The sequence below is a fragment of the Pungitius pungitius genome, chromosome 14 (genome assembly GCF_949316345.1).
Source record: "Pungitius pungitius chromosome 14, fPunPun2.1, whole genome shotgun sequence".
NCBI lineage: Eukaryota > Metazoa > Chordata > Actinopteri > Perciformes > Gasterosteidae > Pungitius > Pungitius pungitius.
This window is the reverse complement of record NC_084913.1, coordinates 14,697,589-14,720,055: the sequence shown is the minus strand read 5'-3', so window position 1 is coordinate 14,720,055 and position 22,467 is coordinate 14,697,589. Positions and strand designations below refer to the sequence as shown.

Here is a 22,467-nt window from a genome sequence, read left to right as displayed (position 1 = left end):
ACCCCTTTGAGGTTAGTACACACGACGCTGTATTTGTGTCGGCGGAGTCCAGAATATTCCCTGAACCCTGAATCCCGGCGGCTCCATGTGCCGTGTCGAAGTGTCCCTGAGCAAGACACCTGACCCCTAATTGCTCCCCAGGCAAAATGTAAGTAATCTAAATGACATGTAATGTACAACGGTTTTGTCTTCTCCTGCAATTATCTGGGAGCTGAAGAGTGAGTGCCTCCATAGACCCGCCTCCCGGCCCTGCAGCCTCCTTCTCGGCCCTTTCACATGGAATAACTCTTGATTCAGCTGATTGGTGCGTTTTACAACTCTCAGGACTCAATGACTTGAATAAAGGTCACTTTAGTGCTGGTTCTGGAGTGTTGATTTAGGACCAATACCACATGATCCGTTGATTACAATATATATATAAGTCCAAGCAGATTGGTATTTTGGCCACAGGCTTGTTACTGGGAACAGTTTGCAAAAGGCTGTAAAGTATTAGCAACATTTTTACTCAATCCCTGAAACGCACAACAAGGGTGCCTTTTCAATGAGTGACCTTTGTACTACTCTGAGCGCATCTCCATGCTTTCCTCCAGGCCCTCATTGTTTGGCATAGCCGTGACATCGGCCCACCTGCCAAAACAATTCCTTGATTAGTCTTTTCCCCAAACTTATGTCAATTTTCTCCATCAGACGCAGAGATTTAGAAAACATTGAGCACAATCAAATGATGTCACCCTCGTCAAAGGCCTTTTAAATGAAGATTGAGTGGTACCGAGAGGCAGAGGGAGAGAGGCGGCCGAGCAACAAGGACAGGAAGGGCTGGCTAACAATCAGCTCAATGTGCTACTAACGCTTTATGAGCCCAACAAGTCTGCACTCTCATTGTGGCTCTTCGTTAGGGGCTCTGCAGAGGCCTGGTCGTACTCGGGGCTGGCCCGCCACTGCTAGTAAGCACGCACTTTGGTCCCAATGCAAATACAGCCTGCTTTGATGTCTGCCTTCTCTCGAGGGCCCTGCAATCATGGATGTCACACTCATTTGCAGTCCCTGCGTGGGAGTGAATGCGCGTGAAGATGCACGCACGTGTGTGTGTGCGAGCGGCGTCTTAAGGGGCCGGCGCGTCTTGGAGACTGGATCATTTCATGTGTGACGGATGAGACCGTCCCCGTGCGCGCTCTCATTTGTAGTCTGAGGCTGTCATCTGCCCACGCCATCTCTGCCAAAGCGTGTACTTTTCTTTATTCGGATGCTCATCATAAGGAGTTGGGGGGAGCAATAATAAAAGCAAAGAGTCCTATCTGCTGACACCAATCAAGTTACCAACCCTTACCCTTGAATTTCCACATGTTTCATCTTCAACTCCCAGAAACCAAAGCTTCTTGTAAGCAGGGTTTCGGTTTCATTTTTTTGTACTTTCTATTAGAATGGCTTACTGAAAAAATAGCATCCACGTACAAGTAAGAAACAAATCCCGCTCTGTAATTAAACAATGTCTGGAATATGCCCACACAATCGTAGTTTCATTATCACTGTTGACTCATGTTGTTATGGGAAACAAAGGAAGCCATCCTAAAGAAAAACGCCTACAAACAGACAAAACAACAAAATAACAGACAAACATAACAACAAAATAATGAAAAAATTCAAATTCACACTATCCAAAATCCCTCTTGTATTGAATGAGCTGTATTCTGGTGTTTGAAACAGTGTTATTACCAACTTGTTTCCAGGGGATTCCAGCATCTGTGGTTGGGCTGGTTATGATGGTTTGGGAAATGAGATCAAATGAATCTGTATCATTTTTGTGCAATTGCTCATGTTGTAAATAGGGCTTTAAATACCGGTGGCTGCATGTTAGTAGGTTTAATATCCATTTATTTTTCTGAGTGCAATTTTTGTGTTGTAGATATTGCAGGACTTGATTAAATAAGTCAAAGCACTTTAGGGCTTCATGGTGATGACTTCTGTTAGTAATTTCCTTCCTTTTCCAAAGGGGAGGAGGAGGAGTTCATGAAGAAGGGGCTCTTATGCTGATTTTGAATTGTCACTGAGTGAAAAGGCATCTCTCAAAGGAGAGTTAATGCACTCTGAGTGTCTTTTTGAGCATCTAAGCTTAATCCATCTAATGTACTGGAAGTGATTAGCAAGGAAATATAGGAAACTGGGCATATAAACCTGCAACCTATTGGTTGCCCTGAGGTGTGTGTTGTTTGCTTTTCCAGCAGAAGTGTACCTTTTAAAACAGTTGGATTTGGTTGGACAGGGAAGGGTGAGAATCCACATTTTGATGGGTGCGATGCGTCCTGCGGGCGAGAGGGTAAAATGAGTCCAAGGGATTTTCATTGGATTTAGGGGGATGTTACGGTAAAACAGCCATGGAAGATTGGAGGAAATGTCAATAGCCAGATATTGCTTTTTAATTGTTGGAGGTCGAAGGGTCATTTCAGAGCAGAGCCTTGACCTGGTGAACTTTCTCCAGAGACAAACCTATTAGAGCAGTTAATTAAGTCAAATGTGTTGTTTTTTGCATCTAATGATATGTTTGTTATGGTTTTTATATATTAATGTTATTATTTGGGCAGTGTCTTCCTTTGTTGAATCCATTTAACAGGTGACTTAATATATCTGATGCAGTACTTCACTAATAACAGACATCCGTATCAATGAGTTGTAGGAAGCGCTACCTTTCCAGCTGAGGCTGTTTTTTGGCCTCCAATCCGAAAATGGCATACCTATGATACAAAGTGTAACATCTCTATAACCACTATGTCTATCTGCACATTTTTTTAGGGATAAAGGGGAACCTTATGTGAGTGGTCTGATGTGTAAAAATCAGTTTCTAGCTTACTGATGAATAAATCTCTAATCTCTAACCTTTATTTCTAGAGGAGGCGTTTGTGCAGGCCTCATGGCAGATAAGCAACAGGAGTCAAAACCTGCAATTATTTTTAAATTCAGATCTGATTGGACGTTTTGCATGTATCAACCACTTATTAAAGTTGTCTGATGCTATTGGGTCCTACTAACGTCACGCGAAAAGGAGCGACACCTCCCTTAGCCGCTCCGAAGGCAAAAATGGAAAGAGCGTAAAATGACGCTTGAGGATGGCGGAGTACTTACCCATCAAAAGCACACTGCTGATGTGAGCCTTTGGGTGTAATAATCAATTAGTCTGTATTTACAGAACAGGGAACATATCAAAATATACTTTTAGGTGTAACTAAATTGGTGCTAACTGCCATCACCGTGGTTTAGTCCAATTTGTACCTACATTCGATGCAGTCATAGCCCTCTCAACACTATGCAAATATAAAAATCCATCGCTTTTTACAAAGCCCCCCCCCCATCTGCCTCAGATTTCTCCTTACAGTATTTAACTAAACCTGAGGGAACCATATTGAGGACTTCTGTAGAGAGGCAGCAAAGGACTTGACTTATCAAACAACCTCAGCTCTCCCAGTAAATGTCAGCATCCCGAGTGGAGGGGGGACGGGACGAGGGCTGACTGCTGTGTGCCTTTGTATGAACAAAATAGGAAACGTGCACGTGTGATGTGTGTCGTACTGCGTAATACGACGGTGTGTTTAAAGTCGGAATATAAGGGATTAACCCCTGCTGTGTCTCATCACAGATCTCTTCCATTACAACACCTACATGTGTGCAGGATGACTCTCAGTAGGCCAGACATTCATTTACTTGCCTTAGCAACATACGCACCAAATGGCTATGATTGCAAGGTGCATCAATGCAATGTGTTACTGTGAAAAGTGTTTGCATGTCATTTAAAACGTGGCATTCAGGTTAGAACGCTTCCTTAGTTTGTGTAATGCGGTGGAAGGAAGTTTTAATTACATTAAAGTACACATTAGAGCATCGTGGCCGTGGTATATAAGTATATAAATTACCTGAGCGTCACTAAAGCATAAAAGGGACATAAACTTAACATGTTTTGCTTGATGTTGCACTATGCAGCAAAAGATATCTTCTTTGTTTAATAGGTATAAATACGAGAACTAAAGTCAGTAGATACAGTCTGCGTCTGTCATGATGAAGGTTGCACCACCCAAGGGAGACAGTCGGCTGGAGCTAAAAGCACCGCCGCAGTTTGTCTTCTTATTGAACAGCTGTAATCCCTGTAAGCAAAAAGGATTATTCTGCCCACTAACCTAATTATTCAACGCTACAGTCCCATAAATGAAATAAAATGCGACCTCATCACTGACAGCATGTGCGTCTGTGTATGTGCGGCAAAGACACTTAGCAAGTTGAATAATTGCCAACTGCTGCATTACTCTGCTTGTAAATTAGAATAAGTAAATCAATATGCACTATGAGGCTGAATAGCATTAAATAAAATGCTTTTTAACTCTATCTTGTTGAATGTGTGATTAAAAACTTAGTGAGTGTGAAATCACTGTCTGGTGATACACACTCACCGGCCACTAATCTCCTTCCTCGTACCGGGGTGAACCCTTTTTGTCCTTCATTACATCGATTAAACAAGGTGTTGGAAACATCCCTTAGAGATTTTGGTCCATATTAAAATCATCACGCAGTTGGCTGTACATCGATGATCAGAATGACCCGTTCCACCACGTCCACTGCAGTGAGATGTGGTGACGGTGGAGGCCATTGGAGTACAGTGATGTCATGTCAGGAAAGCAGTCTCAGATGATGAGCTTCGTCACATGGTGCATTTACAGCTCCTCCAGAGCTCCTCTCGGTGCTCCTAGAACCCGGCCTGGTGGCCTCCTTGTGGCTCTGGATCTGGGACTTCTGCCAGTAGGATGTCTGCATTGCACCGGTGATGATATGCAGAAGAGACCATTGTGGTTTGGAGTTGTGATTTTCAGCTCTTCGGCCGATGCCGTTTTAGACTGTACAGCTGTATTTGTATCTGTATTGCGTCTCAAGGAAAGAGGAGGAGCTATTGTGTGCCATGTGACATGCTGCCACTGACCTTAGGTTCCACATATTTGTATTCCACTGTAAACCAAACCTCAGATGTCTTTGTTGCTCTGTAACTTGGAAATGACATAATAATTTGTGGTAGATTTAAAACTTACTGATCTGAATGTTAATGATGAAAGTGGGGAAATTGTATTTTTGATCCAATTGCAATTGATTAAAATGTTGCGTTTTGAGCCGTTGGCCATTTTATAGCTTATTTTGTTCACTGTCAAAGCAGCACTGTGTCTCATTTAGAGTTTCTGCCCCGCCCGACTACGGCCATTTGATCCACTTCTCCTCTGCGTGTTGTGTCAAAGGTTAATTCCTCATTGTTTTGGTTAAATTGTCCTCTTTCATCATAATCACCCACGCTGCTGCGTTAACATTTGAAGGATTGTGTAATGTGTTCTCAAAAAGAATCCGTGCTATCATGATACATTATATTTGAGTTATTTTATTTAAGCACATGGCCTGTAATCAATAGAGCCAAACAATGCGGTTATTATTATTAGTTAATATAAGTGACGCCAGCAGCCACTGTCCTTGCTGCCTTTTACCAGCTTCAGGAGAAAAGCAGCAGCAGCATTATTTTCATCAACTGATGGTGTTCTCCATCTCCAAGCCTCCTATTATACACATCTTAGTCAACACCCCTTATAAAATCCATATACGTCATGTTCAAACATATCACACACCGCCGCATGTCCAACATTGTGCTTCTTTTCTGACACACACACAGTATTTCTGTGTGTGTGTGTGTGTGTTGTGTTTTTGTGGCAGCTGCTGATAGCACTTCCTATCAGGAAGTTCCTGAGCAGGCACAAAAAAAATAAACATTCAAGCAACGGATGAGTGAAATCTAGTCAGCCCCCACTCTCTTAATCGTTTCCCTGCAGGAAGGTTACATGAGTAATGTTTTTTATTCCAAACTCTGTGCTCATAGGCCCCGTCGCATCTAATAATCTCTAATCAGATGTTCCCCAAAGTTGCAATGTACCTTCCTCAAAGAGGAGGTTTTACACAAGACAAGAGGAAGGTGACATTTGGGGAACGAAACAGTGACCTAGTTTATTTTTGTTATGAAAGATTGAACCAATAGAAGAAGCCTGATGAAATTTCAAGCCCAGACATTTAATGCTCAGCCCCTTAATCACAAAAAGTAGTTTACACTTTGATGCACCTTTTACACCAAGACAAGTGCAAGATGGATGATAGATTGCCTTCGCTTTCCTGCCGGGTTTTGCTATGTCTTGCAGATATATATATATACTGTACAACTGGGTTGGTGTTACCTCGCCATGAAAAATGGAAGTTGCTAAGACAAAAAAAATATTCAAGTACGAGCAGATCTATAAACGTTGAGATATTGCTGTGTGAACAAAGCCACTGGCAAAGGACTCCTGAGCAATGCCTTTATCATTGGGATTATTGGAAATGTCATTATAGGCACAAAGGAAAATATTATGTGAAGTACTAAATAGTGAAAGAAAACTGGAATTTTCCTCAACAATGGCAGAGAATGTAGGAAGACACCGTTTGCCCCGTCTTTTAAGGTCTTTTATTTAAAGCCAAGGACAAGAGCTTTGAGCGTCTTTTTAACCGTGACGTTTTTATTCCCAATTTAATAAGGAAAAGGATTTCATTTCCCTTTATGTCTTTTCCCATCCCACATCAAGGTAATTGATAGGTTTTTATTGCTCAATGTAGTGACCCGGAGGTTGAAGTCTGAAAACATTTATTGCCCTGTAAAATAGCAAAGTAGACATGAGATGAGAGCTGACAGTAATAGTGACATGATCGCTGTCCTCATTTGTTTGGTATGAATCCCTGCAGACGACAATAAAAACAATGCACAGCTTTGTACAGATACACACATTCGCCCCTTGCTGTGTGTCCAGTCACTGTCCAAGAAAAACATCATACAAATGAAATATTGTAATACTGGGTCCAAAATGTTAATCTTGAATTATTGCTGCAATAAGAAATAATACGTCTGTGGCATGATCAAAATCACTCTTCATTCTGGGCCAGGGAAAGTGTACAGTGTGTCCTGTGGGAGAGTCAAATGAAATTCTCATGAATTTCTCACAATGCAACGTAATACGACTACACAATCACACAAGGCTCTGACTTTGAGACCCCTTTTGACCTCAACTTTTGGGTTGATCTTGCACAACGAATGTCCCCATCACCAGCAGAGCTGTTGCCTTGCTAGCTGGCCCCCTAGCCTGCTTGGTAACTCAATGAGAGAATTAAGAGAAGCAAAACGTTCATCTCAGCTTCAGCCAGAAACGTCACTGATGGGACGTCCTAATAATTGCAGATGATCACAGCCGTATAGTTCAACATCACCAAAAGACGCTTCTCTCTTCAATCATCAGAAGTGTAATTCAAACAGGAGCCTCAGTTCATTGTTCACAACCATACATATTTAAAATCACCTCTTAAAACCTTACTAATCTATGAAACATGCTAGTTTTGCCCTGTGCAACTTCACCACATTTAACATGCAGCGACTTGGGGGAATGTTCCCTCCCTTTGACCCTCTTAAAAGAGTTTGTTACGGTTCTTTGGGACGACTCGTTCGGCCCATTATGGCACAGGCGAGTTCAGTGCAGGGGACGATGGTTTGGGGAGCGGATGTCCACTGGGAGCCTGATCGCCAAATTAGTTTGACCGTTTTAGATGCATAACCGCCTCCCACAAGGCCGTCCTCCAATCAGCTGTGCCATCTGTTAGGAGGAAACTTTGGTTATTAAGGCGCTTTAGTTGGAGATGGGAGGACGAGGTCCTGAAAGCGTTGAAAGCTACTTTGACTATCTAGGGCCTGAATTCAGAGAGGAGAAGGCGTCTTTCATCATCAGGAGCTGAACAATCTTGCTGTTGAAAGTGTAACGTCCATCGCAGGTAATATTAGAGAGCGCCAACTTCAGTTAATTCAAGTGCACTGAGAAGAAAATCAAAGCATTCATCATTTTTTCCTGCACAAATGCAGGAATTCTGCCACATTGCCGAAATATTGGAAGTAATTAGTCAACTAAGCATCATATTATATTGGCTTTGGAGAATACTGGCTTTGCTAGCAGGAGGGAATTTCTCGCATGGAACATGTCTGTGAATATATTAATTTTCATGCAAAGAGGTTACTACTTGTGCTGTTGACCCTTTATGAGCGGACTGAATGGCACAGCTGTCACTGCTCCCAGTTCACAGCATCTCCGTCGGTACTATGGTAGCTCACGAGCTCATATCTGGAAGAGAAACAGCTGCTCGTTACGGTCCTCCATCGCGCCAGCATTTCCCCAGGGTTACTTACCCAACAAGTAGTTGCCACTTGAGCCGCACCCACACATATGTCCATTATCTCAGAGCGCTCAATTGCTCCTCCCCGACATGGCCAGTGGCATCCGGGCGACCCGCTCCTCTGCTGGTAACACTCTGCTGAGCTCAATAATAGCTCGTGAATTGATATGGAAGGAAAATGCGCCCGCACGCTCGACATGCCATTAGAGGTGGGGAGGAGCCTCATTCTCTCGGCTGCCTCTTCGGTTAGTGTGCACAAAGAGGGCCCGTTGAGTGTGGGCTTGTGATGCAGCGGAAGCTTGGTAGACGGAGCACTCGTGTAGCTGCTGTGTTCCTCTGAGGTGTGCTGAGTGGTGGGGTCCCTGGTCCTTGCCCAGAAGATGAAGGGGATGGAGCCCACATGCTGCATCTGAGTGCATTAAGGGGTCATGACTTAGCTGTGGATGCCGTGCACATGCTCGGACCCGCAGAGATATCTTTGTAAGCTCACTGCTTGTGGGAGCATTTTCTAATGCTCTTTTGTGTCACTGAGGCCTCTCTGTACAGAACCAAAATGTCCTGAGGTTGATACATAAGTGAGTAGCAAGACATCGCTACTAAGAAAGGCAATTGTTCCAGAAATATTGAATAATTTCCATTGCTAATCCAGTTCACGATGGATGTATTCTGTATTAGTAACGGAATTATCACGTTTAACTGTGACTGGCACTTCCCTTATAAGAGGCCAGTGTTGTGTATGTGAAGAGTGTTGGTGAGGAGTGTATTGACAGAGAAGGGAAAGCTGCGACGCAAAAGGATTGATTGAAAGAGAGGCTCATTAAAATGAGCAACAATTACACTTATTGTGTGTAAAATTGAGTACATTTCATTACACATGAACGTAAAGTCCTTTACATTTTAAAGTACTCTAAATGCAGAACTACTGTCATTTTTTTTTTTATGTATTAGGCCTGAGCGGGTTAACACATTAATTAGGGTTAGTTTACATGTTTATTTTGAAAATCCAGTACTCACTGGCTTGGAATACACATAGAGACAAACAATGGGTCACATGAGGGGAGGCATCACACGTCTCAACCATTTAGAGCATTTGGGGGCGGGCCTAAGACTGTGCAGGGCGCCCACATAAACCCACGGACCGGGACAGAAAAAGAGGAAAGGTAGTAAACTCTTACATGGAAATCTTGATTTGAAATGCCTTCCAGACAGTGACAGGACAAAAGTTATTGATGACCTGCATCACTGAAGTGTGTTTTTGTTATCTTATTTAACGGCGATTCTGCAATGGAAATGCAGCACAAACATGCACTTCAGACTAAAAAGTCCCTGCACAGTAAATCTCAGCTGAGTCCTGAACATAGATTATTGATACATAGACTTTTTATGCTGATCCCCGATAGAATAGTGACGTTGGTTAGAAAAAAAAATATATATATATATATATATATATATATATATATATAATGTGTGTATCATGTAGACGATCCGGTTGTGATGGATCTCAAGTCAGCTGTTAGCAGATCAGGTCATCGTGGAAACGCAGAAATGTACCAAAGTATTAGGACATGGAATATTGTTTGTTTTCCCTCCACTTCCTATAACCCATACAAGTTCAACTTATCTTATTTAAAGCTATTTAATTTGAAGAATAATACAGATCCAAGAAGAATTTCAAAAGACACAGTTGAGCTCTACTGCTACTAAGGGTCAGGGTCAAATATTCTAGCTTCCTCCCCTGGGTCAGATAACGCAGTCAGGCAGACTAGACCTACACACTCAAACCAAACCAGCCCCCTCTCCCTTGTGATGGCAGATTTCTACTGAAGGTCGTTTTACGATACGACTTGTTTGTGATGTGAGACCCTCTCAATAAATAAATAACAGAGGTTAGCTCCAAGCTTAGGAAGCTGTAGACCCGGGTTTCATTCCTGGCTGACAACTTAATCTGCCAAGTCAAATTCCATGTCTGTCTGACATATTATGGCAATGAACCATTCCTGATTCCTGATTCACCTGAGGAGAGAGGGAAGTTTCAAGACACCTTGTTTCTAGCAAGAGGGGGAAAGGTCAGTCACACTCAGGGGGGTCCTCTGATTTGATTAGCACATCTGTGTGTGTCTTTTCTTTGACAACAGGAAGGAGATGAATGAGGCAGCAGACTGCATTGCTCTCTGCATCACGATTGAGTAAAGAATGAACTTCAAGGATGAACCTCTTTCTCCAGTATTTTATGAAATAATGTCCTAATGTACTACTGTATAGTTAGTTTTATTTCCGACAATCCCCTGCACTCTCTGCTACTTGCGGATGGGGAGGTTAACAAGAAGAATGCATTGTGTTCATTCTGCTGACAAGGGAAGGATGGCTTCCCTCTCATCCCTCCTCCAATCTCCTAGCTGAGAGTAAAGATCTGACAGAAACATTTTATTCTTTAACGTACTGTGACTTCTTTTGCAAAAATCATCAAGATTTCTTGCTGGAGGAACCCTGCTCCTGGTATCTTTTGTTCAACAGATAATTACAGAAAGTGGGCCGAGGAGGTTTAACGATACAACTTGTGAATGAGGAATACACAGGCATGTATGTTCAGGGTGAATGAGGCCACAAGACGCCCTCAGACCAACGAGTCCTTCATATGTTCACTTGGTCCTTTGCAGAGATTATCTGTAAATAAAATCAGTTTGAAAAGTCAATGCAAAACGTGATTATATTACATAAATACATAAATATAATATAAATATACGTGACTAAATTAATCATGACAATGTTTTCCTATTTTTGGCAAGACGGTGGCAGGATTGCAAATGAATGAAACGAGCCGTTCTCTATCCTCCATGAAAGAGCATCATGTAAATGGGTGATTCCTTATACTTTTTCTCTTCTATCATGGGCTTTTGTTCAGCAAACCAAACTAACCCTGTAGTTGCTGTGTATCTGTGCACACTCTCTGACTGACTTTGAACAAAGTAAAGGGATCAAAGAGCGATCTAAGCTGAGCATCGGAGGTTATTACAATAACATCTCAGATAGCCACCCTTTGCAATGCACCCCTTCTTTTGTGCATTGGATTACATGTGTAGAACTAGATCATCTAATTATTGTGTGAGCATCAAGAAGCTCTTCTCGCAGCAAATGAATGAAATACCCCAGTTATAAATTGGTTACAACATTCATTTAACTTATGTATTATAGATGACATTTTGGGAGGCAGGGCTCTTTCTATTGCATGTAAAGCTTAAAAATCATACATATTTAAATTTAAGCAATATGCGATGCGTCAGTCATCTTCAAGGCATCTTATTCTACAAGACGGAAAAAGGACATTTTCTGCTTAAAATGATGCTGCCTCATAACAGAAAGCACATTGCACTGGAGAGTATCTCAATGCCTCTGAAGCCATGTAGACTACGTGACACTATACAAACATGCAGGAGAATAATGTGGCTGAGGGATAAACTCGAGGAGTAAATCATATTAAAATATTGATTTACAGGCACAACAAGGGGACTTGTGATCATGAAGCATAGTTGTAGAACTGCTGGTTTTAAAGGAAACCAACCCATCCTCACAGAGGCTTTTGAGAATATACTGACCTTTTTCTCCAAAGCCACCAATAAAGCAGCTCTATATATCCATAAGTTAGTGGGACAGCACGTCTCTATATATCCTACGATGATGTACAGTGTGGTGTCCGTGTGGTGTTTTTACTCACCACTGGGCTCAGAGAAAACATCTAATCTTCTAATAAATAATTCCCTTAACAGTGGACTGTAAATCGATGTTTCATGTGCTAATTAATGCAAACCATGTAAAAGTCTAATTAACTTCTATGTCCCAATACAACTTATTTTTAAGCATCTGTGGTTGTTGCTTCCCGTGTCAACGTTCCCTTTAGGCCTTTGAGTTTGATTAGCATATTGAATACAGGAGGGGCTATACACAGGGAATTACGCTGCATAATCTTTTACTTTAAGGCTTTGCTGTTGAATAAGTTCTCAAACTATTACAAGGGCCTTTTATTCATTTGTTTTATCCCAGCGCAGGAGAAACCAATACACAGAAACCTGCAATAGGTGGCTAAAGCAGCTTCCCATACACCTACATGATGGCTTGCTTTTTCTACACACAAACTAACATGGCTATAATTATTGGAAGCATCAATGTCCTACGTTGGTCTCCTCTGGTATGTGGATACTGCTGTGGAATGTGTCAGGGTTTTACAACTGAAAATATTTTAATGAGCACTTGAGATAAGCAATTGGAGATGAGGTCCTGATACATAATAGGCCTTTACTAATTAATAGTGTATAAAAACGATATCCAGCTGCTCGTCAGCGCTCCATTACATTAATTAGCTTCAATCAGTGGCGAGCGCGGCGTGGTTTGATGACCTGAGAGGCGCAGGAACGCTGTTTAGTTTTCATGCAAGGAATGCTGTGTCCTCACAAACCGGGCTGATAATGGAAGGGAGAAAGCGGACAGAAGGATGCCAAGAATTGGTGGATGCAGTTGGGTGACATGTTGCAGAGCCTCTACATACGATACATTTCACTGGATCGGAGGCCTCAACCAGCCAATAAGGGTGTTATTCTAATAACTAGGCCAATACATAAACAGCCTAGTTGCCGTGGAAGGATGTTGCACACCATAAATACGTCTTTTATTTAGTTTTTGCATTTAGTCAGAGTGAATGACACACAGAATGGTGTAACATTATATAGTTGTTATTTCAACAGAAATCTAACCCTCACAGAGCAGCTTTGTTTGATTTTCCAACCACAAGCTTCGATTTAATGCCGAATGTTTTAATAGGTGAAATACTTTTTATAGAATATCTATTTAATTCAATATTATTTAAGTTAATATGTTAGCAGAAATGAAGCTAATAAATGTAGGGTTTTTTTTCATAAGGATTATCCATGCAAATCTATTAAAATTCTAAATGCATGAAATGTTGTTCATATTTACTCGATTCTTCTCGCTTGGTAGCCCCTCATGAAAGCACAAGCGAGAGGGAGGCATAAGAAGACAACAACGGGGGGGTGCATATTCACTTTCAATCTCTCTCCTGCTGCCGTCTGTGTACTTCCATTATTTAGTGTTTTGAGTGTGTTCCAATGGCTCAAACAGACTACAAGTCTGAGAAGGCACTCAACTCCCTCTCAATCGGGTCTTTTTACTTCACAATAACAACAAAGAACTTTCTACTTGAGTGTCAAGTCCCAGTAATTATGACAGCTCTCCGAAGCAAAGTGCTACGTTATGGTAGCACCCTTCAGCTGTGGGTTCATATGAACCATTCCGATTCGAGTGACGAAACATCATCCCACTATTGGGTTTCTTTGATGCTGATTGCTCAATAAAACCAAACTATCGCCGATGGGGAGTGAGACTCGAAGGCGTTTAATGTCGCTCACAAATACCAATCAGAGGGTCTGCAATGAAGAATAGAAAAACATTCTCTATGATGGAACCAGCGGCGCATTCATTGTGTTTAAGTCCAACGGGGAAGTCTATTTCGGCCTCCTCTCCCTCCCTGATGCATATTCTCCCCAGCATCCTACCCCCTGTTCAAAGCAATAACAAAGTTGGTATTTAAATTCATGAGGGATTTAATGACAGCCCAAGTGTTTGGAGAAGTAAGTGTTCAGATGGAAACAAGTTTTCAGACAAAGCTCTTTATAGAAAGAAGCACAAGGACTTGATTGGGCCTTGAGGTAGATTTGCTGTAATAAAAAAAAAGGAAAACCACAAGTAAAACATTTTTTATTATCAATTCACCGGCTCTCTGCCAAGAAATGCCCCGGGCCCACAAACGCTCTCCTTTTGACTCTCGGATTGATGTGAAGATAGTGTGAAGGCGTGCTAAATGGACCTGCATATGTGTAGTGTTTTATTCTCATCTTCTGACCACACAAAACATCACAGAGGGGAAAAACCCAGGAAGTTTTTGTAGAACAGGATGAAACACAGTACTTTACCCGAGGAGACTATTGCTGTGCAGAGCAAAACTAAGTAAACTATTTTACAAAAAACATTTTGGTGCTTTATAGGCTGTACACATGCAACATACTGCGTCCTAAAACCCTCACGTTAACTCAGGAAGAACTCCACGAGGAATGACAAAAAAGGAAGAAACCTTAGGGGGAACGCCACAGCGTGATCCCTCTGCCGGGATGGACCGAATGCGACAGATGTCAAAAGATACACAATATGTTCAATTCATATGACAAACATACCCATTTAGAAGTGTCATTTGAAAATGTGGGTGCAGAGAGTGGAGCCTGCCATTGACTTTGGACTCATGTCAACAGTAACCGATGTAGATAGTTTGCTGACATCTGAACACACACATCCAATCTGATCCCTTGCAATTGCTGACAGTGTGTCTTAAAGATGTGATTTGAGAAATAAAATGGATCTGCCTGCAGTCTTAACGTAGCCGAAGCAGAAGTCTAAATATCAGTGCGGGGTGCTGCCTCGGATGAGATTAATGGACCTCTCTCTAGCTTCTGACACGTAATGACTCCTGCGGGGAAAACAGTTTTTTCTCTGAATTGTCTTCGTGGCTACCTCGATCGGATTACAGGGATGTGTAATTCCTCCGACGGAGACATTTCAACAGACGGGAACCCCATCATTTGCAATTAGCACACAACCACCTGACACTTTTTCTCCATCATTAGGAGCCGACAGGTCTGGTCAGACAAAAGCCTCGGTGCCAGACCCCCAGCAAGGGAATCATAATCTCTTTCATTTGAACCAAGAGACTTTTTCACCGCTCATTAGTGTAGTCCAGAGAGTCTTTGGGGAACCTTGGAGGACACACATGATGCACTATCCTCCAACCGGTTTTGGCTGGTTTTCATCCACCACCCCAGTGACCTGCCGTCTTACAGTTGTCTCGTTGGAGGCGTCACACACTGACACCTTTCAAAAAGCAGCACAGCCTCCTGCACATATTCTTGCTATAGGAAGTCCAATGTAGTAGTTTTGTCTAGATGTGCAAATACCAGTGTATATGTTGCAGGTTACTGCAAAACAAAGATGCCACACTGCACAAATGAAAGTTTGCCCGATATAAAAAGGATGATTGTCCCTTCAGAATTACATAGCACAAGATGTTAACATTCTCTCTGCAAAGGTTGATCTTGAACAAGTAAATGACTAATGATTTTTTGAGATGTTTTAGTACAGACACAAACTGTTCCATTTGCATTTTGTCATGTAACAAATTTATTTCACTTTTAAATCATTGTTCAATACATCTCATACATAGATCTAGGTCTGACTTTTCAAACGTATGTATGTATGTATTTACCATTAAAAAGAAATGACAAAAAAGTCCATGAAGTTTAGACGAAATGGCCTGTCAGTACACAGGACAATTCCCTGGCGAAGGATTGGCCACATAGCGTCGCACATTGGAATGGTTGGAGCCTATAGAATTGAGCCGTTTCCATGAGATTGACGGCACTGTTCTCCAACCAGGATCAGCAGAGCAGTCTGGTACGTTGAGGGTTGAGCTCCATATGTATTGAATCTGTGTGCTGTGTTCTTTCTGTAGTTGGTGTGTTTAGCCCAAAGTAGAGCTGTACTAGCTACGTTGTCCTATTCTCGTCATAGGAGTTCTGATATGGGATCATTCCTTTGTTGGGTGTATTGGAGTTGAGTCGCTGTTAGGTCTGTGGGGCTGGTGGTTTTTAAAGCATTTTCTGCATCCCCCCCTTTGATTCTACAGAGACGCAGGATGCCACAAGCACTACACTTACTTATGTGCACAGGGCTTCAGCAGAGCATATGGACTTCTCTGAGCATTCATTGGAACCTGAATGGTTTCCCATGCCAGATGCCTTTCTAACTCGTCCAGTGCTTGTTTTTAAGCTTGCTCAACGTTCATGCAGAGAGGCATGACTGGGGTCATCGACTGGGGTCATCATGAGATCGGATCCGATTTTAGTCAAGCTACCACACTTTTGCTGGTTGACAGCATTTAAAGTGAAAAAACGTCATTCTCTGCATTACGAGGCAGTCCTGCACCATTCTGACAAATATTTTGATGTAAGATATCATCCTAACTGCAACGACACTTGCCTTATCTGTTTCCTCACTGACTTCCACCTGAAACATTTGATATTCAGACAACTGTTCGTTCATAAAGTAAACTTGGTTGGACACACTCGTATTGTTATCCTTCATCCAAATGAAGAAGGTTATGAGCCGTCAGCACATTTTCAATATGCCTCGAGGCTACAAATCAGAGACGAGTGGGAATAAAAAAAGTCCATCTGCATGGCGTATAAAATCTGATACAGCTGACATGAGCAGAAACATTCATAGCAAGTCAGGACATATTATTTTTATTGTTTATTTCATACCAATTATAAATCATTCAGCAGTGACTGTCCATACTGTCCAGATTAAAATGCGGTTCAGTAATAATTACTGCCAGTGAGTGAGTCAGGAAATATATACACAAACACACACATATACTGTATATCTGTTTATGGTGAAACACTATGTATACTGTTATATTTATCGAAAATAGTTGTACAACTGATTCATATAATTGATTGTGTCTCTATCTCTGTTCTGTCCATTTCCAATCTCGGCAAACCCATTAAATTTCAATTCACATTCATAACTGGATACTAATGTACCAAGGTCACAGCTGTGTGGTCATAGGAACACAGTTTATCCAATCATAATCAAGACCATAACGACCCTCTTTTATAGAAATGATTGTTCATCATTGGGTGTATTTTTATGACACGAGCACATTTGACGGGCTTTTCATATATCTATCAGTGCGTATCACTGAAAGTAATGTCTTCTCCAGGTTTTAGGAAGGAGCCTGTCTTCCTCTTTCATCCGCCATTATCTTTGACATATTCAATGACACGTGACTTTTCAGTGCAGTGGCGTGTTCTGACTCGTTGTTTTCGAAGGTCTCCGGGACTCCCAACCTTTGCTGGATAGTGACACGGGTGCCTGGTGCCTGAATTTGCTGTACATGTCAACAATGATTAACATCATGTCCAGCTGCATTCGCTGACTGGAGACCTATATAGACTCCCAGGACCTGCTCTGTGTGCTGGTGCATGGCTCTGTGCGTCCCCGCGTGAGAGGATTACTTTCTTGTCAAAGTAAGCCTGAGACAGCACAGCTCTGTCCATCCCTCCCCCCCCCCCCTTTTCAGAGAGTAAGAAGCTGCTTGCTTTCCTCGCATTGTTTTCAAGCTGTTCTGTATGCAGCGTGTAAATCCCCTCTGTACGTTCACAGGTTTAATTATACAGAGGGGGTTAGAGAGAACAACACTATACAAGATTTACACGTTTCATGTATTTGTTGTTCCTCTTGTATGGTTCATCACAGAACTACACACAGGTTTCATCTAAGGCCACCCAGAATCTCACTGTCTTTGCATGGACCAAACAGAGGCCTTTGAAGAGTTGGAAGTGAGATCAGGTTGAAAACCACTTGTCTCTGGTACAGGAGACCATGAAATATTTGTTGTAACGTTTTTGTCTGTCTCGCCCTCGCGGGTGGTACCCAAGGCTCTGTCCAGCTTCTCCAAATGGAAACAACCAAAAACATCATGGATGTAAAACTTAACAGCCCACATCTTCTTGAAAATAACAAAGACCCTTTGGAGTGCAGTTAGGCCCTGAACCACAAACTGATGGCGATGTATCAATGCATTACACAATGCCACAAAACAGCCTGTAATAACCCACAATGCATGGCCACCAAAAGAATCTAGATGATGACAAAATACCAAAAAACATCATAACCATCTATGCCATCTATCCACAAGTCCAAAAAGATTTAAGTCCTTTTAATAATGACTTATCTTGCATAATATTAATTCAGTTTGATACAATTGTTCAACCATTCAGGCAGGAGACTTGCTCTTGTTTCGTACTTTACATGGACGCATGTCGTAGACCGTACCATCACTATAGGGCACATGTTTAGGTGTATAGATACAGTATAAATAAAGCCATCCACAGATCTATACTATTATTTGAATCTCGCAATCATTGTGCACAGGGCAACAATTTAGTTATTAGTTTTTGTTCAATGTGGCAACGCAAATCGCCAGTCTCAACATATTAAATACAAACTTGTAGCAAAGATAAGTTGGAAGTTGGTTTCCTCCCAAACGTTTGAACATTATGCAAATGTAACAGTGTACAGCTCTACTCCTTATCAGTTTATTCACCAGTAGATTGGTATCATTTGTGCTCAATGTAAATCTTATCTGCTTTGAGTCCTCGTTGATATGCCCACACTGTTTAAATCCCATGAATTTATGCATCATTTCTGTTAAAAATGACTGGAGTCTAATTATGTCTCCATTCAGACTTAGCTACAAAGCTGTTTGTCTTTGATTTAGACAGTCAGCTTCTCCAATCAATAATGCAGAAGCCCAGCCCCGAAAACAGAATGCTGGCTCATGCAACACCCTGATGACTGTTCATTAGGATGTCATAATGGGGCTTTGCTGCTGGAATCCCAACCCTCCTGCGTAGCTTGACTGCAGTTTTGAAAGATGCCGTAAATATCATTGTGCTATTAAAAAAGCCTTTGGCATATAAAGTGCCTTATCAGCTCACTTTGACATTGTTTCTCATCAATATTCAAGTTGAATAGCCTGTCTAAGCACAGCTCCATTAGCCGCTATCTTAATGGCTTATGGGGAAATAAACCCAGCTATTCATTTTTTTCCGATCTGTGTCTTACAATGATGTTAGTGTGTTTGCAGACCTTTCGGGTTCTGCAGTGGTTCCGGTGAATGACAGCGAGCTGACGGCTCGTGCGTCAGACGCTCTTTGGGAGAGTGAAAGGCAGGAGCACTGTCTGCAAGATTGATTGCCGTGTTGATGTAACCTGGGCCGGATCACATCGCCGCGGCTGCAGAGCAGCGCAGAATTCAGGGTAACTTTCGTGGTGGGAAAGAAATTGAAGCGATATGCGAAAGATAGAGAGATTGATAGCAAGAGAAGGGCAGAAAAGGAGGGAGCACTGAGCAATAGTCACTGATGGATCCATGTGGATCACCCGGCCGTGAAGGGCACTGAAGCAACAGATCTGGTGCATTGGCGAGGAGAGCGTGCAGGGCCAGAGGCCAGCGCTCCGAGAATGATGGCGGCAGGAATGTGGATGTCAGGAGAATACAGAGAAACCTGAACTGAATACTTTTTAGAGTCGGCGTTGGAACTTCGTATGACAAACGGAAAGTTAGAGGATGGATGCCGTTGGAAGAAAAAAACAACCAAGATGAGAAATGTGATACGTTTTCTGTGTTTACAGTAATTATCTCAATGCCATGGTTACGGTGCATTCATCAGAGCCTTTTTAAATCCACTGAAACTGTGAATATTTTGCACAAAGTATCCAGGAAATGTCCTATGGAATCTTAGATATCAATCAAATCCTGAGAGGATTATTATCAAACTCAAAGTGACATGAAAGGTTGCTTTTGATATGCTCAGTTTATATTGTTGTTGTTTGGTTGAATGCCAGACATCCAAAATTACACTCCAGGATGAGCTCGTCATGATGGGATTGTTCCCTGGTGCCATTGATAAACTAATTCCTCGGACCTGTTATGGTCTGATTGAGAAAGACAATTTGCAAATTGGCTTCTGGGCATTGTTCCTTTTGTTAATATGCATAATAAGTCAGGCTATAATATTAATAATGCTGTAAGAGAAGTGGGACCCTCCACGCGACGATGGATTTACGCGAGTAAAGAGCCCTCTGGATAACCTTCCGGGTTGGTACTCTGCCAAAAACAACAAACTGGCTCCATTAGCAGTCTGAATGAAGGCGTATGCTGAAACACATTAGTCTGATGGCTCAATAAATATATGGTATAAGTGTGTCAAATCACTGGCTTATTCATCAGGTCCATTGAAGTGCCACTATTGCACAGTGACTTTATTGGGATGCAAGTAGAATTTAGAACGTATGAAACAATTTGTTTTGATTTCAGAAGTGAAAAATAGTACGTCAAAATATATTTTCTGGGTTGCAAGCAGATTATTGGTCATTATAAATGTGAGTTTGATGACATTAAAATGTGTAAAAACTGGAACCTTGCTTTTTTAATTTAATTTAATTTAAAAAATGGCAATTTAACATTTAAAGAAGGTTCCAATGACACCCTGTGAATAAATGCACTTTTCAGTAACTCAATTAAGACCACATAAAAAAACGTTTTCAAGACCCTCCTAAACTCCCAAATGATCCGCGCTCAGCTACTGCCCTGTCCGACCTGCAAACATGTCTGCCCTGTGTCATTTGTGTACAATAATGCATCTACGAAATCTCAAGCTAAAAGGGCCAGGCCAATGTATGAAGTATATAAAAGCTTCCCTCATGAATAACCCTCTTTTTTAGGGTTGGGGTCCAACATACTGGGGCAGTGGGTAAAATGAAACAAAACCATCACATATACTATCCTTTAATGGTGTTTCCGAGTTCAAAAATTCTGTGTTTAAAAACGCAAAATTGATTCAACAGTGGGTTCATCGTCCTTCATGCACAGGATGATGGCTCTGATTTGTATCTTTTCACCTGTATAAAGATATCTGAACTATTGCATCTTTTGTGGTGTGTATTGCATCAAGCGCCTGCAGCACATTACATATTTTTCAACTTTCCTCTTAAGCTGTTGGAAATGTGCTAATTTGGCGAGGGGAAGCAGGAACATTTCAAAGGCAGTGACAGATGATGATTTAGTTATTCCGGTGGCCTTTGTGTGCCGGGCAGTGAAACAGGATCGTGGTAGATTGACGGCACAGTCTCCTCACATTGAAATCAAGTCGCCAATGTGCCACTTGTTGGACCTTCCCGTCAGCCGAGGTTTATAGAGGCGCCGTTGCCGCGGGGCCCCTCCTCCTGCGATGCGAAGTGACAGGCTGCACGGGATATCCATGGGAGCTCCAGGGAGCACAAGAAATACTGTAACTGCAGCCCAGTCATTACACATCCAACGCATGGAGATCATTCATGCTACGAGCCCCCACCCCCCCTTTATGGTAAGTGACAAGCTAAATCATTTCCACAGGAGAACAGAATAAACATAAGCCCCGCCCTTGGGCTTCATCATTCGGCATCAGTGCCTCTACCATTCACATGTTGTTCAGCTTTCAACTCAATCCGCCTTTGGATGGCACACACAGACACTAGTCTGTTTTTGTCTACATCCACTAATCAGAATGCTTATGCTGAGCCGAGCAAAGCAGCTAAATCCATATCTGACATGATTTGTACAGAGAATTCTTTTACCACTGGCTCATTACCTCGATGCAACAAGATGGAGAGAATCTCTGCAGTTATGCGCTCAGGGTAAGATTCCATTTGGAGTGCTTTGTTCCCCCGGCCCGTAATCTGTCTTGCCGTCCCTGTTGCTACATTTCATCTCAATGATGTCAGGCAGGTTTATGGTCAGCCATCACTCTCCGGAACAATAGGACCAGGGGTCAGCCCGAGCCCAATTTCTTAGCGAGACTGCGCAATGCCACTCTGGAGACGAGGCCCGCTCGCCCTCCACCCGTGCTTATTGGCTGAGATATCGTCTCCCTGTGCCGCTTCTGACATGTAATCTACTGCTGGCACTGACAGAGAGTGAGCCGGCTGATAAATCATCCCCGAGGCCGAGCGTGTTTAATGGCTATCACGTCCTTCCCGCTAAACTCTGCGCGAGTGTTCCCAGAGCCCTGAGGTTGAATGTGAAACAGCCCGGTGTCTCTGAGGAGAGCCCCGTGTGTTCTCTCTGGTGCCCAGCAAACCCCAAAACCATCAGCTCTGCTGCTTTTGCCACGACCTCGGCTGAAGATAGTGCTGAGTCTCTTATAATTGCGTACCATTGACATGATAATTGGTGGCGTGGAACATCTTCACGAAAGAGGTTTCAAGAAAGGCTTTAGACTCGGGCAAATCCATCGACTGCGATGATATCACGCAGCTGAACGAAGCGGCCTTCTCTGAGGGGCATAAACACAGAGACACGCTTCGGAACAAACGCCTTCTCCACACGAAACGGGAACTGGTGGAACCTTTTGCAACTATGGTTCAGTGGGAGCTGCTTTGGACTTTGAGAGCATCTTCTCTTTGAAACAATGATGCTGCTCTATTTGTGTAGTAAACGTGCCACGCTGAACAATCAACTGAGCCCGTCTACCGTGTCTCTTTGAACCTAGTTGT

General features: G+C 42.4%; 1 protein-coding gene across 2 annotated transcripts in view; it reads left to right on the top strand.

Annotated features, from left to right (window-relative positions):
* The window catches only part of alk (ALK receptor tyrosine kinase), a 265,070-nt gene that overhangs the window by 159,953 nt on the left and 82,650 nt on the right, over positions 1–22,467 (top strand). The window lies entirely within an intron of this gene.